Below are 20,642 nucleotides of genomic sequence, written 5' to 3' on the forward strand. Positions count from 1 at the left end.
CAAAGTAGCTACCTATAGAGCACGTGACAAACTTTGGAGATTTGCTGAGGCAAGAAGAGTGATTGCCAGTGTATGTTTCCAGGAAAATCTTCCTGTAGGGAGCTTGCTGTAAAGACTCCAGCGAGAGCTCTCATTTTCAAAATGCATCTCCTAGGGCGTGCCTTATAGACACGCAGTAGCAGCAGCCTCGAGGAATACGCCTGGAAAATCCTGAGTGTCCGCTAGAGCCCAAAGCAGCAGTTTCCCCTGAGGACTCTCCCCAGTCACCTGAATAGATTCCACACTTGCAAAAGGAACTATGAAGTCATCAGCTGATGATGACTACACCACCGCCCGGAACGGCAGGAGAGGCTGGGTGCTGGTGCCCCTCGTGATGCCGTCGGGGTGAGGAGTCTGAGCCGCCAGTGCTGGCTGGGGCTCCTCGCAGGCTACTTCCCAAAAGAAGTCATCCTGCACCGAAGGTGACCAGAGGGAACTGAAGGCCAAGTTGACAAGACATGGATTGCGGGAGGTTCCCCAGGGATGCGGGAAGAGACAGAACAGTGGCGGAAAGCCGAAATGTGGGCAACTGGAATAGCGGGCAGCAAAGGGAAACGAGTATAAATTACACCTGGAGGATGATCAATGGGCTACAGGGTGTCAGAACCCAGAAAAGGAACTTGCAGCCTCTGATGAAGACTGCGTCCTAATACGCTGCTGGAGCCCAAAGGCCAACCATCAGCTGATGGTAAGCAGCTCAGTTACTGAAAGTGTTTCCCTCTTAATACCCAAACCTAAAGTATGCTTACACCTGGTATTCCATCTTAAATTCGGACCCTACCACTCAAAGACTGCAGACAGTCAAGAGGAGAGAAATGACAGTGATCCAGATAGGGAGAGACCCAGAAGACTTAAAAGGATTAGAATCCCTTTGTCTACAAGAGTGAGAGCTGAAAAACGTGATGATCAAGTTCTTATTACCCCCAAACCTGGGATATGAGACACTAAAGCAAGGAGTCTTCATGAAGCATGCGGCGAGCTTAGAGAATGCATTAACCCAGCGGGGGTTCATGCCGAATCGAAAAGTGACTTCTAAAGACGAGTTCAGATGGTCTCATGGTAATACATTCACAATGCATTATTTCTAGAAATAAGCACCATTGGTATTATATGCCGAGGGAAGGAAGCTTTGTCCACAATCTTTTGGCCCTGTTGGCAAGCAAAGAAACTCATAATACAGTCCTACCTCTATCTCAGCTTAGGCCCACTGACAAGACCAACAGTGGGGAAGTCTCAGAGGAAAAGACTGTAAACCTCAAAGCATAACCTGTGAGATGCACCAGGTTACTGAAAGTAACCGCTCACCATGCCCTGGGCTACACCACCTTCTCAGGACTGTAAGTAAACGCCATTCTGAAAGTCACCCTAAACAAATCAAGGGTACAAATGTAAACAAGGTTAAGAAATCTGTGTGATTCAATCTCAGGAAGACTGCAGAATGATAGGGAAAACTTCTTAGCTGATTGAGAGGATGAGGCAATGATCTTCTCTTTAAAGAAGAGCTCATACATTTGAAACACAGAAGGACTGAGTGACACTGAGGTTAAGGCATTTCCTAAGGGCAAGAGTGTGGATTGAGCTAGACACTGTCAGGCGCTCTGAGTTCTCTAACCCATGCTTTCACAGTGTCTCCTTTTTTACTTTTGATTAGTACCTTTACCAAAACAAAAAGCGGAAAAAAACTAGACTAACTTGTGGGGGTAACCTGGAGCCCTGATAATGTGACTGCACGCTGATGACTCATCGAGACAACAAACTCTGCATGCCAAAATACTCATTAAACACATTCAATGTTTTCTCAAAAAGCTATGTTTGGGGATGGAGGTAATTCACAGCTTTCCAGGAACTAATTCCTTTTTCCCTTTCTAGCCTTAATGCATATATTTAAATTTTCCTTAATTTACTGAATACTTCCAATGAGCATTACTCTGAATCTAACACTCCAGTTAATCTTGGGAAAGAGACGAGAGAGCTCACTAGAAGCAAAGAAGGAATGGGAATTTATGACCACTGGGGAAACGTGCGCTTTATTAATGGAATTCCAAGTAAAGACATTCAGTATGAGTAGCCCTTTCACAGTCTCCATTTAACACAGGAGTTAAATTGGGAAAACCGACAGACACTAGTCCCTTGACTCTCGAAAACCCAGCCTTTTATAAAACGTCTGTAAGTCCTAATACTGTGCGGGACCAGGGGGCAGGGTTGGGCCTTCCTTACATCTAAACAGGCCTGTTAATGTATGTGGATGTGTAGTCCCAATAAATAGCCCTTCCAAGAAGGGGAAAAAAAAAGGCAAAGAGACTATTGGGTAAAGACAGAAATCAGAGCCTGTTAACTGCTTTTAGAAGGGAAAGTGGAATTGCTTCTTGTTTGGGGGTGAAAATTTCATCAGCAAACACAGAACCTCAGGAACAAAGCAAAGGAGCATTCAAGCAAAATGAACACGGCAGGCCAAAGCCCACATGCTTTACGGAACAGGAAGGTGGGGAGTCAGACCCTCCCGGGCCCACCCCACGTCCCACAGGCTGGAGACATGAGTAATAACCCGAGTTAATTACAAGGAAATTCTTATCTGGATTCACCCTGAAATCCTTATACCACTCCTGGGTTATAAAGGGAGGAAGGAAAGAAAAACCAATTTGGGATTCTGGAAGTCAGAGCAAGTTCTCAGTGGTTTAAAAGTGGCAGAGGAGAAGAGAAACTATGAAGAGGGAGCAAAAAAGAAAAGAAAAATACTAATTAGAGGAGCACAGAGGCTGTGGGCTCTGGGATAAAAAGCCCTCGACACTGGCAAGAGGAAGGAGAGCCGGCCATCTGGGAAATATCATAAAAAGTCAGGCTAAACCTACAAGACCTCAAAGGCTCCGGACCACATTCCAGTATTACCAAAGAGTTCAATAACTGGTGTTCTTAATGAGGGTCCTGGTTCATTGAGAAAACTCGCCATCCTCTACCGGGCCCCGTCTGGCAATGACTATGACATTTTAGAACCATTTGCAATGAGAGCAGTTATAACTGTTTCATTGTTTAAAGGATTAAGCAGATTTAGGCCGAACTCCTCCTTTCTGAACACCCTAGACGGATTAGTTAGTAGAGGAAGGTTGTAGTTTCAGATGTATCAACGTGGAACATTATTCCTTCTAGCGGAACTGAACCAACCCCCCCCCCACCCCCAACTCATCCTATCCCATTTTTAGCTTAGAAAGGAGAGAATACACAGAGTTAATTATGATTCTTCCAGCAAATATCATGGCAATGTTTATCCCTTCCCTTCACATAAATTCACAGGCTTTTCTAAGTGACAGGCTAAATCACCATCTCTGTTACATGAGGATTTACACATAGCAGAGATCCACAGGCCGTATGTCGGGAGAAGAGCGGGTCCATTCTGCATGATACGTACGAACCAAGGGAGAGGTGCCATTTCAGTCACTTTCTTCCATAAAACGGAACTGAGTCACTTCAGCTACTGCTGTGACTCACCTCCTAACCACTGGCCTCCAACAACATCCAAAATACTCAATCACCGAATCTGTCGTCAGTGTTTCTGTGCAGGCGTCCCATGCTTGGGAATCTGCGTTTGTTAAGAGGAGAAACTTTAAAAGCACACTAGACACAGCATCCTTGGTGTCCCGCCACTCTACCTGTGAGGAGCTGTGCCTTACATTAGCAAGTGAAAACCGGTAGGCATGAAACCTCTTTTACAAGAGCAAGCCAAAAGTGAGAGCAGAAATTTACTTGGTATGTACAGTTTTCCAGAGTGATGATTCCTGCCCATGGAACAAAGTGAGCTAATCTACTTTTCGAGAGACAATGACCTTTTAAAGCAACCGGTGATAGGTTTATTCCTTACTTTATGAAAAGACTATCAGTTCTTCAGCAGCATCACCAGGACAAGGTGATTTTATAAGGACTAATTCAGGTACTCCTTTTTCAAGGTGAAGCACGCATATTTCTCACAGTATAGTGGACACGAACCAGCAGTATTCTGCATATATGCAATAAAATTCAGATGACCAATAAATCTTGAATAAGACATTATTGGAGAGCTAAGTCTCTATGCGAGAACCGCTGTTCCCTGTCACTAACACTAATCTTAATTTTCTTTTTTTTTTTTTTTAAACTGGACCAATTTCCCTTTTGAAAAGTCAGCAGACAAAGACATTGGCTGTGTGGATCTCGTGCCGTACTATCTCGGCAGCAACGTGAAATGCACAGGAACTGGAAAGGAAAAACAGAAGACCAGTCTCCGTGAAGGAAACAACTTAATTCAGTATTCTTCCTGCCCCAGAAGCATCTGTCCTCAGCCTTACTATATTAAGGAGGAAAAAACAAAGAAACATGGAGGAGGGAATACAGGCATGAATGAAATACACAAGAAAGAAATAATCTAGAGATTTTTAAAAATGAATATAATTAGTGCAAGTTGCAATCCGCCAGAACACAAATCTGTTTAAGTCTTCCTGCCTCACTCCCAGGCTTATTAAAATTGAGGAAGAATACCAGGGGAAGGAGTTGGGGGTGTCTGTGAATTTTTTAAACACCCTAGATGATTCCGATTGGTCATCCTAGGTTAAAGCCGCATATCTACTCAAACCACAGTAGTCCACTCACTGGTTCACAAGCTCCTTTATTTGGTCAACCAACTTCATGGAGTGCTTTGTTGAGAGGTATTTTGATAGGCCCACTGGCCCCGAAATGGATTCAGACTTTGTTCTAAATCTCTCACCATCTGCAAATGGGTGTCCCCTTCTTGTTCACAGGCACCTGCCGACCAGCGACCTAATGATAGTGATCTAAACTAGCAGAACTAGTTAATTCTTCACGACTGCTTGCTTTCGCTCAAAGAGAGCCACAGGGCGAAGGGATAGCACTTCCACTGGGAGGAAAGCCATGTGGGACAAATTAGGTGCCGCTCTAAGATTTAAAAGCTGGGGGGAAACAGAGCTAACTGGAGGCAGCTGTTAGGATGTGGTTTCTGTGTTTATATTCTTCTCCTTCCCCCCTAAAGCCTCTTATGGGTATTAGGCAGGAAAGCATGCATCTGACCCTTTGGGGAGAGCAGGCGCTCTTGACTGTATGTGGGGCCACAGACCATAAGTCAGCCTGAGACCCAAGTTACCTGCCAGGAGAGGGCAAACTCTGGGAAACCTTCATTTGATAATTAAAAAAAAAATCTTCTAAGTAAATATAGCCATAGAGTAGAAAATTGCACTGCTGGAAGATAGCGGTCATGATGAGGAAGAGACACTCTGCAGGAACAATAAATCGGAGCTAACTGGAGATTTAAGACTGACCTACCCGTCTGCAAACAGTACTTCCTGTTGCTGCTGTGACCTCTGCCCTCCTCTCCCCCAATTCCACCTTCAAACTCTCAACCCAGGATTTCAGCATGGCTCATTGCCAGCACCTTCCTCCTTTCTTGGGTGCAAAAGTGGTCCTGTTGATCCATACATATTTCAAGAGGCTTTGACTTTCAGCTTCAACTGAGAAGTAATGTCACATACTGTTTAAAATAACACAGAGAATGTATTGTCCCTCCAAGCCCCTCCCTTTCGCCTGCCTGCCCTGACCTCGCTTCCCTTCAATATTGTCCTCAATAAGGGGCTTTCTTTCCTCCGTGTACAGCCAATATGGGGAACCCAGAGGAAGTGGGGGGAAGGGAAGGATTTCTGTTTCTCTTGGCACTGAATGAAATGGTTTTCCAGGGGAAAGCATATCGCTCCTATTTTAATAAAACTCCTGCTTCCTATATAATATCACTCAGGTCGCTTCAAGGTGGGAAGGCGATCAAACACAGAGACACGAGTGGGGGGCTACACTTGTGAACAGTAAACAGCACAGCCCCCAAGCTTCAGGTCCTCACAGAGCACGCCGGCCCTCCCTCCCGCGCCACAGCCACTCCACGACGGCAGCCTAGCGCTGCTGTGTGCCCCAAAATAGCTGCGCAACAACTTAAGGCAATGACGTCACATTTTACTTGAAAAAAAATCCTTTTACTTTTCCAAGCCCTAGTCTTATCACCTGTGTCATAATGAACATCCATCGAAACGGACTCTTGCTGGCTCCCAGGACTGGCTTACACCTGAGTTTTACTGCAGCCAAAAGAACAGACTAGGACAGTGTTGGTCTTAACACTTAAAATAGCTTTGATCTTCCCACTGGGGGGTGAATGAGCAAATGAATCCCTTTGATTCACAGAGGAAAACTTTTATTCCTTCCTCCGTCCCTCCCATCCATCCATCTATCCATCTTCCTGTTTTCTTTCTAATTGCTCTGGATACTTCAGCCCCTGCTACTCTATCCCGATCGGACACACACACACACACACACATGCGTGTACAACATGTGCACACGTGACCAGCAACGTGATGTGGCAGAAGTTTTACCTGAACCACATACTGGCTATATGAGTTTGGCCAGTTACACCGTATCTTCAAAACTTTAATCTTCCCCTTCCCTAAAATCAAGATGATAATTCTTTGCTCAGAACTAGCAAGTCAGGCCCAGCACAGCAGGAGCAGGCACTTTATAAATCTTAGTTTCTATCTCTTCACCTCTCCCCAAGCACAGTGCACTAATATTCTTTAAATATCGACTTTACAGATCAATGAATAGGAAAAGGTATCTTCTGGGGGTTGCTGATGCTGGGGAAAGTCCCCAACTTTTTCTCCAGTGCCACTTTTTCTTATTTAAGCACTTCTTACCTTTTCTTTTGTCGATCTGTATTCTCATATCTTTAGTAGATTGATATTTGCTTTGCTTTTCTAATCTTGCATTAAGGTTAGGAGAGCCAATATACTGTAACCCCATTAAAAATAGATGCCAATTTTAAACAAAACTATAAATATAGTTATCCTGTCATTAGCCTTGACTTTTAAAGCTACGTTTGAAATGTTATACATGTCCTACAGCAGTGAAAAGCCAATACAAAAGTTTATGTCCCAAGAGATTGTCCGCAAGTTCGAATAAAAACATCTTTGAACTAGACTGCTAGGACTAGTAACATATTTCAACACATTAGGAGGAGAAATGGAGGAGGCCTGTGATCTTCTCTGACCCCCAGGAGGGGAGTACACTCGCATACACTTAAATAAAACAGTGAGCAGGCTAACCGGCTCTCTTCTGGGGATGCCACTACACTCATTTCTTCTCCGTCTCCAAACATTTGCAGTAGAGTTGGAGCCAGTTAATCGATATCTTAAAAAAACTGTTTTAAGACAAAACTGCCTATTTTACTTTCTGGTCATTGAATGTACAAACTTTTAAAACTAATGATTCCCCCCACCCCCACCCCGGGGATTTCAGGTTTTACTAACCTATAGTACAAAATAATAAAAAATAATCTATTGTGACATTTAAAATCAATACGCATCATGACAGAGACTGTGATACCTGGAAGCTGAACTTGCATCTTTTCAGCTGAAAATTCAAAAGTTTGCCTTCTTTTTCGTCTTCACCTCTCAACAAAGTTTGTCCGGGGGAGGAGGAGAGTCAGGGTGGGAACACAGGAGGGCAGAAAGTAAAATATAAATGAACCTTCGGTGTCAAAAAGGGGCCTCACAGGCCTAGCACGAATGGCCCTTATCTAGGAACAGACCTAGAGTGGACAAGCACACTCATCCCTGGACGCCCCGTCTCCCTAACAACTCCCCCATCACGGTCTCCCAGAGCCGCCACCTTCGCACTCAGATGCAGATAAGCTGTCAGAGCGTGCAAGTCCAAGCCACCTACGATCCACCTGCTCACAAATTTCCCTGAGTTTTTGTTTTTAATTCAGCACCGTAAGAGGAAAATGGTGTTCAGCAAAGCCATCAGGAACACAGACCCAGCTCTTGCCTGAAGAGGGCTGGCAGCGTGCACCTGAGTGCCGCAGCGGTTAATTCAGAGGCAGGGCTTGCACTTGTAATAGAGAATGTCGCTTGCACTGAAGCAAAGGCTTCAGAAGCTAAGCGTCTCATGCTGGCCTCCAGGTGTCTTGTCTGCGGCTCAGAAGACCCATCACTCGGCCCAGTCTTCAGACGGGTGGGCACCCCGCCCCCGGGTCTGTGGCTCCCTCTGCGCCCCTCTTGAGCAGCTGTGATTAGGAGACTCCATCGAGTCAATGACGCAACACAACCAGGCGGACCCCCAGCCTGCGGCCTCCTCTGCGATGTCAGCTTCAGGCCGCGTGCACGGCAGGAAGAACCCCTCGGACTGCAGGCTGCCCTCCGCCTCCTGCAGACCTGCGTCCAGACGCTGGGCCGCGTGCAGGACGGTCTTCCGGCCTGGCTGTGCCCGCCGAACATGCCCTCTGCAAAGCCTCCTCCTCGTCCCCCGCCGGCCTCTGCGCCCGCCGGCCGTGAGCAGGGGGTCCCGAGAGGGGGCTCCCTGCACAGGACACGGGGGCTCCGGGCCTGGCCCGGCCAGAGGATTGGGAAAGGAGGCACCGCCAACCTCCCCGGGGCGTCCCCCGCTGCTGCGGGGACCCGGCCACGCTCCGACGGGGCACCCCGTCCTCAGAGGGCAGCGGGCCCCCCGCCAGGCTCGGCTGATTCCAGAAGTTCGGCCAAGACTTCAGTGTGTCAGTGTCCATCCCTCCAGCCAACAGATAACTTCACTGGAGTCTGGAAAGCTCTTCTTAAATTAACCAAGCACTGTGCCGTCTATCCCGGCCCGACGCTGGCTAACTGCGCATCCAAAGCCTCCCGGCTCCCTCACCCAGGGAGTCCTGGGTGTGACAGGCCTCCTCTGACACACGGATGGCACGCGTTCAGTGCCCACCTCTATGCAGCTACGATAACTCACAAAAGAAAAATAATGTCAAATAATTCAGTGGCTGTTCAGTTAAGCAAGCAGGAGACTGGAAGGACCAACTAAAAGTAGCAGTCTAATTAAAAGGGTGTCCTCTCTAAATGTCTAACAAAAAGTGCCTGGGTGTTACCGTTCGGACGACGGTGTCCTTTTTTAATGCCAGCCTTCGGTATCCCGCAAAGTGGGGAAAACAATGCACATTTACTATCGATAATTTGCATTCCTGTGATCAACAGGCGCAATCCGTCATCACAAAAATTACCCATAAAAGTGGTGATTAAAACTGTCTGCCATGCCAGCCAGTCTGCCCCCCTCCCGTCTTCCCTGGCCTCCTTTGCTCTCTCTGCCCTGGTTATTAACATGAGTGGCAGGAGTAGTGGATCCGCGTCAAAATGAGAGAAAATAATTTCTAAGCCGACAAAGGGCTTGAAACCCAGCAAGCGCCCCAGACGCTGAGCCATGCCACGCGGGGGAAGCAACATCACCCCAGCCCGCCGGGGGCCCCCCAGGCTGTGTGACTGCAGACGCCTCACCTCCTGTCCACGGCGCCACCAAGAGTGCCCAGCAGAGAGAAGGGGTCCCTGCGGGAAGCAGCTCCCCCTGAATCACCCTGCTTCCCAGAGCCACGCGCCTCCAGAGAGACGGCGTCCGCCTTCCACCCCAGCATCCCTCCAGCCACCCGGGTCCCTGCCGGCCGGCGATTAACACCGGACGCCAGAGCTGTGCCTCTTGAAAGGTCGCGATAACAAATCCAATTTACGATTCTCAAAGGGACGAAACCCAAAAGGTGCACAAGTGGAAAAAAAAATGTATTATCGTTTTAATTTTATTCATCAACAGGATCACCTCTCATTTAAGAAGCCAGCCTAGATAGCACTGTTCAACAGACTGCGCAGGGTGGGGGGGCAGAGGGGACTGCACGGTGGTGGGGGGCCCGGGGGGAGGGGATGCCACCTGTCCTTCAGAGTCGAACCCGAGTTAGAGTCTCTTCCATTATTTGCATCCTTAAAATAGTCAGATAGCTAGAGGTTCAAAGGAACACAAAGCAGTATAGTAGAGCCGCCTTCTTTCAAAGGGCCGCAGCAGCGATTCCAAGAGTTATTCAGGTCACAGAGAAATCACACTTCTTTATGCATCTCTAAAGAACTCAGAGTTTTCCATTTTTATTAGCATTATTATAATATCGAAGGTTTTCAGGCATATCATGAGAGGAGCATTTACAGAGAAACGCTGAAGCAGACCAACCGCCTCCCGTTCTGAGCTTCCAAAGCCCGGCAGACATTTTGAAAAGCCTAATAAACACGTTCAGTGGCAGGGTCGTGTTAATTTACAGATACATACAGCCAAACACTTCATGGGAGGAAGCAAATGACCAGTTATTTTTGTTAGCTACGAAGACCCAACACTGATACTTTGTCTTTATGAAGGCAAATTTGGGGGGGACTAACCCTCCATTTATAGAACTGTCATATTATTGAATTGTCCCAAAAGCTTCTTTTTAATCCCTTCTTAAATTTTGCTCTTGAAAAACGAGAATTTCTTTTGATTTTTTTTTTTTTAAATGCATGTGATGTCAAAGTCCCATGGTTCTGATATAAATTCCATGAATGCTGGAAAAAAACGAATACAATCGTGTCACCAACTGCTCCTTTTATTCACGTGTCTCCTGCCCTCCGCCTGGCATTCTTTGGGGCGGCCCTGATCTTCCCGTAGAGGCACTGAGGCTTTAGGCGCAGATTCAAAGGCGGGAGACCAAAAAGGTCGTAGAGCAAGCCGAGAATATTCCAGCAACGCAGGTTTCGATCTTTGCTATTTCAGTGTTATTCCCGCTGAGCCTTGCGTGCCAAGAATACCGCTGGTGCTGTTCAGAGACACTCATGATGACTCAATGGAGAATCAGGAGACCTGGGCACTTAGCTATGTGCCTATTCCCAATGATATTCTGTCTCAACTCATCTCCATCCTCATAGAAACATGAAAGCGGGGCAATGACAGATATGAAGCCCAGCATGAGCTGCCTGGCAGAACTCTGCCTAGCAACACAGCTTTATCACTCCACCGCGCATACGAGGCCAGAGTCCACGGGCAAGAATAATGACATAGAAACTGAGCCGGAGACGCCATGGTTTAAGGAGAAGGCTGCAAAATCACATCGCGGAAGACAACGTTTGAAGCAGTCTTACCCTCAATCCGGAAGTACAAATGCAACGTTAGTAGACATCTTAACCCACAATGAACCGAATAGTCAGCGGATGCCTTTGTTGCTATGTAAAATCACACGCTACGTGCAAAAACCTAAGGTTGGAATCATTTCACAGAAGACAACATAAAACACTTTTCTTACGTCCTGACTTAAAGCTGGGCCCTGAGCGCAGAAAAAGGGGCGTTCAAATTTTGTATACAAGTATACTTATATTTGCTTTATTCTGTTTCATTGACAGGCACGTGTGTCCAGAAGATTGTTTTTCCCTTAGCTGTTTTTTTTTTCTTTAAGAATTCTAGGTTCTGATTGCAGATATGTGAATAGGAAAGACACAGAGCACGAGCTTACTTTTTCTTTTCAGAGAGAATATGGCTTCGTGCTGCTGTAGTCACACTGAGTTTGCATTAGTTACAAAGGTAAATACTGGTGAGTGAGCAAGATGGGCATTGCTTAGCCTTGGAAAGGAATTAAACTAGTTAGTTTAATGCAGCCTAAACCCACATCCTTGACCTAAATTAGTAACCGAAAGCACTGTAGAAGCAACCAAGGAGTGAATGAATGTGCACGGAGCAGTTATTTCAAATCATTTTCTCTGCCAGAATTCATTTAAAGACACTGAATGGGTAACTGCTTCCGAACCCAGTGATGCAACAATTCTGACAACATTCCAACCTGACATTAGCATAGGACAGGAAGTGAGGAGTTAGGGATGATTAACAGACAGATATCCTTCAGATGCTTCTATTCTTCTCAGAAATTAAAAAGAATTTTAACATAAAATTTACACGTATGAAATATCATCATTCAGTAGAGAACCTCAAGTTATTTTTGCTATGGCAGATGTTATATAAACATTTACATGAAAATTACTTCAGGTTCCTAGACTAGAACTATGTTTCTCTTATTTATTTCCTGTATTTCTGAGTAAGTAACTTGCACTAATAAACATGAAACTTGATTAATCATAACTTCTATGATACATATAATGAGTTATAGCAACATAATGAAATTGCACAGAATCAGGAAAACACATGAATCATTGAGGAATGCCTAACAAGGCCATCTTCACTATGACGCTCTGGGCTCTTACAACCAGGAAAGCCTCTGTGTTTTAGAACACAGAATCATCAACAGCCCAAGCAAGCGAAAAATCGGCCCAGAAAGTGAACATTGTCTTTTCAAAACAGAATTTGAAATAACTGTTTTAAAAAATAAAAGCTCATTCAAAATATTTACCTTGATTGGCCCCTCAACCTAACTGGTAACCGTTGAGGTCCACACGGAATTAGTACTAAGAAGTTAGCAAGGAGAGCGTGCTCTTTGTTTAATCAGGATATAGACGCAAGGAGAAGGGCTTACTGCGACGCGTAGTGAAGGTCTGGACAAAGCTGTGAGCAGCTCTCCAACATAAAGGCTTCAGTTGTGATATTCCCGTCAGCCACTTTATTAGTACAGGGGAGCCTACTTAATGAACTGCTGAGAACCGAAGACAGCCACTCTGAGAATACATTTTGTGTTTACCAGACTGTAAAATCTGCAGCAAGATCCCAGAATCCTCTTAGATGAATAAAAGTTAAAGGAAATAACCTTCTAGATATACAAACCCAGTAGCAAAACGGGGAATAAAACAAATTGTTTCCAAATAAAATTTCTGAAAGACTCATTGCTTTGGCAAAAGCCACAGAATTTGCTTCCTCATCTAGAAACAGTTATAAAGTAACACAAACAACTAAAGATAATTTCCTAAAAGACTTGAAACCCTATAACTTTAACCATTTTCTTTTGCAATAAAAAAAAATAAGAAAGATGAAGGTAAACCTTGGGAAAGGCTGTGATTTTGTTTCTTTCATTAACTCGGCAATATAAACTTGAATTATATCACTAAGTTTGTTTGTTAGTTACTCATTTCTAAGTGTCTTATACTAATAAAAATAAAATCTCAAGTGCTTTATAAAAGTAACGGGCCTGGAAAAATTGCTGAGGGTATCTTTTTTAATACCATGTACGTTTCTTTTTATTTTCATGCCTTTGGTGTTGAAGAAATGACATTCAAGTTATTAACTATAATGTGACCAGTGTAATTACTACCACAAAATTAAAATAAACATAATCTTCAAGATGGTTCAAGTTTCCTAAAAAGGAAGAAAGCACTGAAAATTCCCTATAAATTGGTGATTGGATGGCATAGTATGACCCTTGCTGTATGAACTTCTGTTCTCTATTTCTTCCTGATAGATCTCACTTCTACAGTGAAATAAATTAAAAACAATTTCAACTGATTGATAGCTTTTTAAACACAGTGTACCTTGAAGGAAATCATTTACATAAAGTATTTCAAGAGTTACATTGCTAAGTTAAAAATCAAAGTAATGACCCCAATAAGAGATTCCTGAATCACTAAGTAATTTCAAATAAATGAAAAGAGAATGAAAGGCATTTTTCTCACTGGATGAGAGACTCCTGATTAAATCTTCTTCTGACACTGAAGTAGGCCTTGTCGTTCTAACAACTCTTCATTTCAACTAAGGTCATCATGAAAAGAATGATTATCAAATAAACCCAATCAGAAAAGACCTCAAAAACTTTCAGGGCCTCCAATTCCTTAAGATTTCTAGGCATCCTGATTGACAGTCTTGTAAAACATAAGGGTAATTAAACTGACATGAAAATCATTACCCTGTATAAATCCTAAGAGCAGTTTATCTAACCTTTTGATCCTTAGAGAACGCATAGTCGTCTCAGCACCTGTTCCTAGACACCATCCTATGACCTTCATAAAAAGATTAACACCCAACTCTCACACCCTGTATAGTTTACACACATAATCCATGACCCCCACAGTATCCTGGCTACACTAATTACACAGATAATGCTTCTTGCTGAAACCGGTTCAGGGCAACTTCAGTCTCCTCCCTAAGCATGATGTAGAATGGGGTGGGACTTCCAGAAGGAAACTTTGCGATGGTGAAATGAAATAAAACCGTATTTTTAAGCTATGAAACACTGAATACTTAGCATATTCACTTGGTGTTGACAGTATTCAAATTTCAAGTGGTTTCATAAAATCAGGCAGTGTTTTAAAGACTCTTAAATCATATACAAATTACCATCTAATGTAAAATCTGTAATTATTTTTAAATTGCCACTGAAATGTACTTGTAAAAGTAAATAAGCTAGTCATACATGAAAACACTTAGCTTTCCCTGGCTTCCTCCCAGGCATAAAGGTGCACAGACCATTTATCATGTGTCCATTTATAATTCCGCCTTATTTTGAAGGCAACACGCATATGATCTTCAAGCACCTGCAGCTGATTCTAGATAAGGCTCTTTTCTCTAGTAAAGACCAGATACATTCACATGAATTTCCTGTGAGGTTCCAACTGGACAGATATTCTCTCTCAAAACGCCAACAGCAAAAAAACCTGTTGAATATCTGTATGCCATTAAATCAGGAAAAGCAAAAATCCCAGGGGTATGATCAACAAGCCTTATCCGGAAGTTATAACATTATGAGCACCATATTTAAATGTTTAAACAACTCTTTAACTTTTTAAAATGAGTGATACAAACAAAAGCTCTATGTGCAGAGACAGCTCAGATTTTATTGCTGTTTTCTTTTTCTACACAGGATTTCACTTTATCTTGTTCTACTTTGAATGAAAACAAATTATTCAGGAGCAACAATATTTCAATATTAGAAAATACCTACATCCACCATTCAAAAAAAAAAAAGTATCTCCTAGATTTTCATGCAAAATGCATAGAGAAAAATGGCCAAGTCCTGCTTTCTGAAAAAAAATAAAATATTGCCACCAACCTCTCTTTCTTCCACTTAAAAAAAAAAAAAACCTTTAAATGACAAGGTAATCTCAAATTTTAAGGGACACCTGAGTGACTCGTCAGGCTAAAGTGGCATATTAACTACACTCATTGTGGTACCATTGGAGCCTCAGTTTTTATCATTTTGATATCCCCTCCAGGGTTTCAATCTTCTCTCTTGGAGCTCAATCATGCTCTGTTCGTACATGAGGATGCAAGAGAATTTCTATTTAAAAATACGTTGGGGAGGGGGGTGTCAGGCACTACTGATTGAGAAGGCATTCCATGATGATCCCTATTTTCAGTTAAAACGCGCACTTACAGTTTTGGATTTAACACCCCTGCCTTTGCAGTCAGACAGTCATTTAGCTGGAGTCAATCAAGCGTGTGATTAGAAATAATAACTCACAAGCAATGAATTCAAAAAGATTAGATCTTTGCCGAAATGCACAAGTACAGCATCCCATTATGCGTCCTTTCCTCTCTGGTTTCTAGAGAGCAGACCAAAAAAAAATTTTTTTTAGCACTCTAAAAGCTGGCTTCTCTTAAAATCTGACTAATAAGTTTTCTATTCCATGATCAGAAACCTCAACCACTTGGAGATATAACCAGCACAGGTCAAGGTATCTCTTCCATCTTTTCTTTTCCCCAGTTATGCCAAGAGCCATAGACTGAATGGGTCAGAAATTAGACACACTTGTATCTTATTTATGTAGAATAAGAGAGCGAGCATGGCAAAAACCCAAGGATGGTTAACTTCCAAAACAAAAGAAAATCACTTTTAAAATTAGTCTTCAAATTACATATCACTTCCAAATCTAATACTTTATTTAACTAAGGGGTTAAAGAAGTAATCAGAGAAACTGTGTTTAGATTTAATAAGCATGATATTGAAACCAATAACCCAAGTTCAATCAAATCTTCCCATGTCAAACCTTTGATCAAGTCAAAAGGATTTAATCTCACTGAGAAAGTTTGGAGAATTAAAGTGAATTATAAGATTTTATACTATGTGGTGTTTTGTCTTTAATCAGAGCGCATATAACTCATAGTCAACAACTTTAATAGTGGGGATAATGATTTCAAACGGCAAGAGATTGACAAAAATGATGAATATTTTGCTTAGAATATAATACAGAGTGGATGGGTTGATGTGCCTCCCCAGCTACGCCTGGAGTAGGCTGTTCCACCGCAGCACACACTCATGACACTAACATAATTCATACAAATGAGGAGAGCAGAGAGCAGCCTGGGATTCGACAAATTTCTGCAGATAATTCCCATGGCTGAATCAACCACATGTGGGTAACTGAGAGCTAATGCAGTGTGGGGACATATATGTCCACAAGCACGCTCTTAAAAAAATTAAAAAGTCAAAAAGCTCCTCTGTTTCTATAAGTTAAAATTAAAAAAAAAAAAAAAAAAGGAAGAACAAGCCTTGTTTCAGTTGCTAATAGAAAGCATTGCACCAATGAAGAAACACCTTAACATGTGGAGGGGTTATTTGCACCAGTGCAAGCTCCTTCCATCGAGATCCACTATACTCATTTCAAGTCACAGTCTTTACAAAGTGCCACTGAGAAACTTAAAGGAGCCAATGCTTTTTATTCAACAAGCACACTTTAGATTTTTTTTTTAATCCAATTATTCATTTGGATGACTTTGGGTACTTCTGACTACATGTGAGAATAGCCAGATGTAACACTTCCATTCTCTTTCAGGAGGCAATTAGGCGATCAATTTCTACCCCTCCGCCTGTCTTCATGTCCAAGGGCAGTGGGCACATCAGTGGTCTTGTGTATGAAACTCCGACCTACCATTACTGCACTTTCAGGAGCCAAATCGAAAGGCTTTTGCATCTCTCCAGCTTTAACCCAGGGAAAAGTAACCCTGACTCAGCTGATGTGGCCGCTTCCTACCCTACCTTACCATTACTTTTCAATCCATAAGAAAGTGACCATCTCTCTCTCACATTCACGTACCTACACACGATCTCCAAACAGAGAGAAAATGGAGCTGGAGCAGCTGAAGGTTCCATTCAAGACACATTCGTCTACTACGAACCAGATATCAACCACTGCACCAGAAACTGGCTCAGAGGGTAAAACCACTAACACAGGTGTTTGCTCCTGGAAGCTTACCTCCTCACCTGAGAAACAGGCTGAGTCACCTCCAGCAACATCACTGCCACACGATACTCACAACCTCCCAGCTACTGTCCGCAACTTCAGCTCTTACAGGGCTGCCTCGGTGGCTCAGCTGGTAAAGAACCCGCCTGTGATATAGGAGACCCCGGTTCAGTTCCTGGGTTGGGAAGATCTGCTGGAGAAGGGACAGGCTACCCACTCCAGTGTTCTTGGGCTTCCCTGGTGGCTCAGATGGTAAAGAATCCACCTGCAATGCGGGAAACCTGGGTTCCATCCCTGGGTTGGGAAGAAGGGACAGGCTACCTATTCCAGTATTCTGGCCTGGAGAATCCCATGGACCGTCCATGGGGTCGCAAAGAGTCAGACATGACTGAATGACTTTCACTTTCACTTTTAGATCTTACAGTAACCGTAGGCAAAAGAAATAAACAGAAAGAAACACAAAGTCTCATACTGAAAGGTTAAGTTTGTCCCAAAGAGTCTGTATTTGTTCATAAGTAAAGAAGAACTGAAAACCACTGGCAGCTCGGTCGGTAAAGACTCTGCCTGCAATGCAGGAGAGAGATGCACCTTTGATCCCTGGGTCAGGAAGGTCCCCTGGAGGAGGAAACAGCAACCCACTCCAGTATTCTTGCCTGGGAAACCCCATGGACAGAGGAGCCTGGCGGGCTACAGTCCACGGGGTCACTGAGAGTTGGACACGATGGAGCAACTAAACCACCAGCAACATCGTTAAAATAAGTACCATTCTTCTTTCCTACCTTCTACAGTAGAACAGTAAGATTTTAAGGCAGGAATGAGCACTGCAGAGAAATTCAAATAGAAGTGAAACAAGGCACAGCTTAATTTTTCTTTTCCAAAAAGAAATATACCCACTTAAAATAAGAGAATATGTTAAATATTTAAATTAAGACACATGCATTTCAGGACACAAAAAGTGTATCCCTAGCACACCATCCACAATCCTCCATTCACTCACCACATAGATTTACTAAGCTCTGGTCATTGCCAAGACCATTCTGGGCACAGTGTTCTTATGTGAATAATATATATACAATTCAAAGATTTCCTAAATTAGTCCTTCCAGCAATGCTCCTCTGCCTCTTTTGAACAGACAAGGCCACAGACGAAAAATGTGAAGCTTTCGGTGCTAATTCGTTGATAAAATCTTGATGCGTTTCAGTTACTCTCTGTTGGTACAGAAGTGTGTGAGCATGAAATTCATTTTCAACAAAATTCATTATATGAACTTGTGACATTCTCATGCAGTTTTTTCCCCCCTCTCCATTTCCAAACACTAATTGACAGCACTTGAGAACAGTGATTCAGCTTCCGCTTGTCACATGATTCCCAGGCACTGCAGCCATATTCCTCAGGCCAGCCGACTGACAAATCAAAAGATAAGAAGTACCTCTCAGCTAGAATCAACTGAAATGTGTCAGAAAATACATCTGGCATGATCTTCAGAAATGTCAGGTTTGGCGATGACAGGATAGTCAGAGTTTTCCTGACAGTTTCAGCACACCAAAGTTTCAGAGTCCACGTTAGAAGGAGAAAGGGAAAAAAACCACTTTGGTCTGCTATTTCGGAGAAAACGACTACAGAGAACAAGAGGAAATGCCTGACAGGCCTCTTCAGTCTCTGACAAAGATGTTATAAAATGCCTGACTGCCTAATTAATGAAACATACAACTTATGGCCACGAAGCTGAACGTGATTAAGGTACCTTTCAGCATTTCTGCTTATGAAAACCATCCTAGCCGGTCCTCAAGAGAAACGCCCAACCTCATTTCTCTTCATTGTCCCACCAAGTCTCGCACCGACTGGGTGCATATATGAGTGTGTGTCAGATGAGTTAATGAGTCGATGGCATCAAGCAAAAATGTTGAGAAACCAAGATTTAGCTGCATATACTACATGACACGCCTCTACCGGAACTTGCATATCATCTTACCTTGCCATGCCTTTGCCTTGGCAAATTAAAAAAAAAAATTAACGGGCAAGTTGGCAAATTCTAATCTACATCAGGCTCCTTTCTGATTTCTCCATGAGCTGGAATTTCCTCTATTTTTCATCACCACCATCTACACCCCAGATGCACACACGCAATCATATTCTACAAAAAGAAGGAACAGCTTAATCAGTTCTCCAAAAGGCACTACCCAGAGCCAAGACCCATTTTTCTACCTCTGGCTACAGAATTCTGACTTCTCCAATTTCCCATTTGTAAATAGATCTCCAAAAGAAATCAGCCTGAGGGCACTAAATGGTGTAGATGTCTGCAGGAGTGCGGCACTCTGACAATCGCAAACCCCAGTGAGCATCTCGGATAGGAGGTGCGGGCTGCCGTATTTAGACACATTCCCTCCATGTAATCTAACAACTCCAGCGCTGTCAACCTCCATCTGATTTTCATTTATAAATGAAGTTGCACAAATCTGCAACAATAAAGAATACTGACACAATCTTTGTTAACACTTGGCATCTCTCATTTTCTAAAAAACAAAAACAAGATCCCCATATTCGGGCAACTTCTAAACGTGCTGGCCACGTTTCATTTACTCTCACCACCAATTCAGCAACAATCTGTCAATATTTGTACCATAAATTACCAAACACTCTGAGTTACTTACTTTAAACTGATTTATATGTGAAATGCATGAATGTTAAAAGTTAAAAACCATTGCTTTATTGCCTAAATCTATATATACTGTCTCCCAAATTAGATGGATTAGTCAATTAAAGGAAATACTTAAAAAATACATAGTCTGACTTAATATGGGTCCTGTATTTTCAGCATGGCTTTGTGATATTTTTCCTTTGCTAAGGAGCATAGTCAAATGTATTTTTTTCACTATATTGGGAAAATGTAACATACTGTACTTTAAAATACTGCCACAAAAGGCTTTTATTTCATCATATTCCGAGAATTAGTCATTTTAGGATATGTATTCTTCAGTAAATATATGAAGCATGAACTATGTGCCCACTACCATACTTAATGGAAGGAAACAGAGCTCAGGAGGAAAATTCCCACTATTAACATACACGAGCCAAAAAAAAGAAAAAAAAAAAAAAGCGAAGAAGGGCGGGAAGAAGGAAAGAGAACGGCAAATAATTACAATGTAAAATAATTAGTACCCTAATAGTTTTGTGTGCAAAACTCTGGGTACACAGAAGCAAGAATAATTAATTTGGCCTGAGATTACTTTGCCAACAAAGGTCCGTCTAGTCAAGGCTATGGTTTTTCCTGTGGTCATGTATGGATGTGAGAGCTGGACTGTGAAGAAAGCTGACCACCGAAGAATTGATGCTTTTGAACTGTGGTGTTGGAGAAGACTCTTGAGAGTCCCTTGGACTGCAAGGAGATCCAACCAGTCCATTCTGAAGGAGATCAGTCCTGGGTGTTCATTGGAAGAAATGATGCTAAAACTGAAACTCCAATACTTTGGCCACTTCATGTAAAGAGTTGACTCATTGGAAAAAACCCTGATGCTGGGAGGGATTGGGGGCAGAAGGGGAAGGGGACGACAGAGGATGAGATGCCTGGATGGCATCACCAACTCAATGGATGTGAGTCTGAGTGAACTCCGGGAATTGGTGATGGACAGGGAGGCCTGGCGTGCTGCGATTCACGGG

General features: G+C 43.2%; 1 protein-coding gene across 2 annotated transcripts in view; it reads right to left on the reverse strand.

The window, feature by feature from the left end:
* Positions 1-20,642, reverse strand: part of EFNA5 (ephrin A5) — a 289,290-nt gene that overhangs the window by 222,198 nt on the left and 46,450 nt on the right. The gene's annotated exons all lie outside the window — the stretch shown is intronic.

This window comes from Bos javanicus, chromosome 7 (genome assembly GCF_032452875.1).
Source record: "Bos javanicus breed banteng chromosome 7, ARS-OSU_banteng_1.0, whole genome shotgun sequence".
Classification (NCBI taxonomy): domain Eukaryota; kingdom Metazoa; phylum Chordata; class Mammalia; order Artiodactyla; family Bovidae; genus Bos; species Bos javanicus.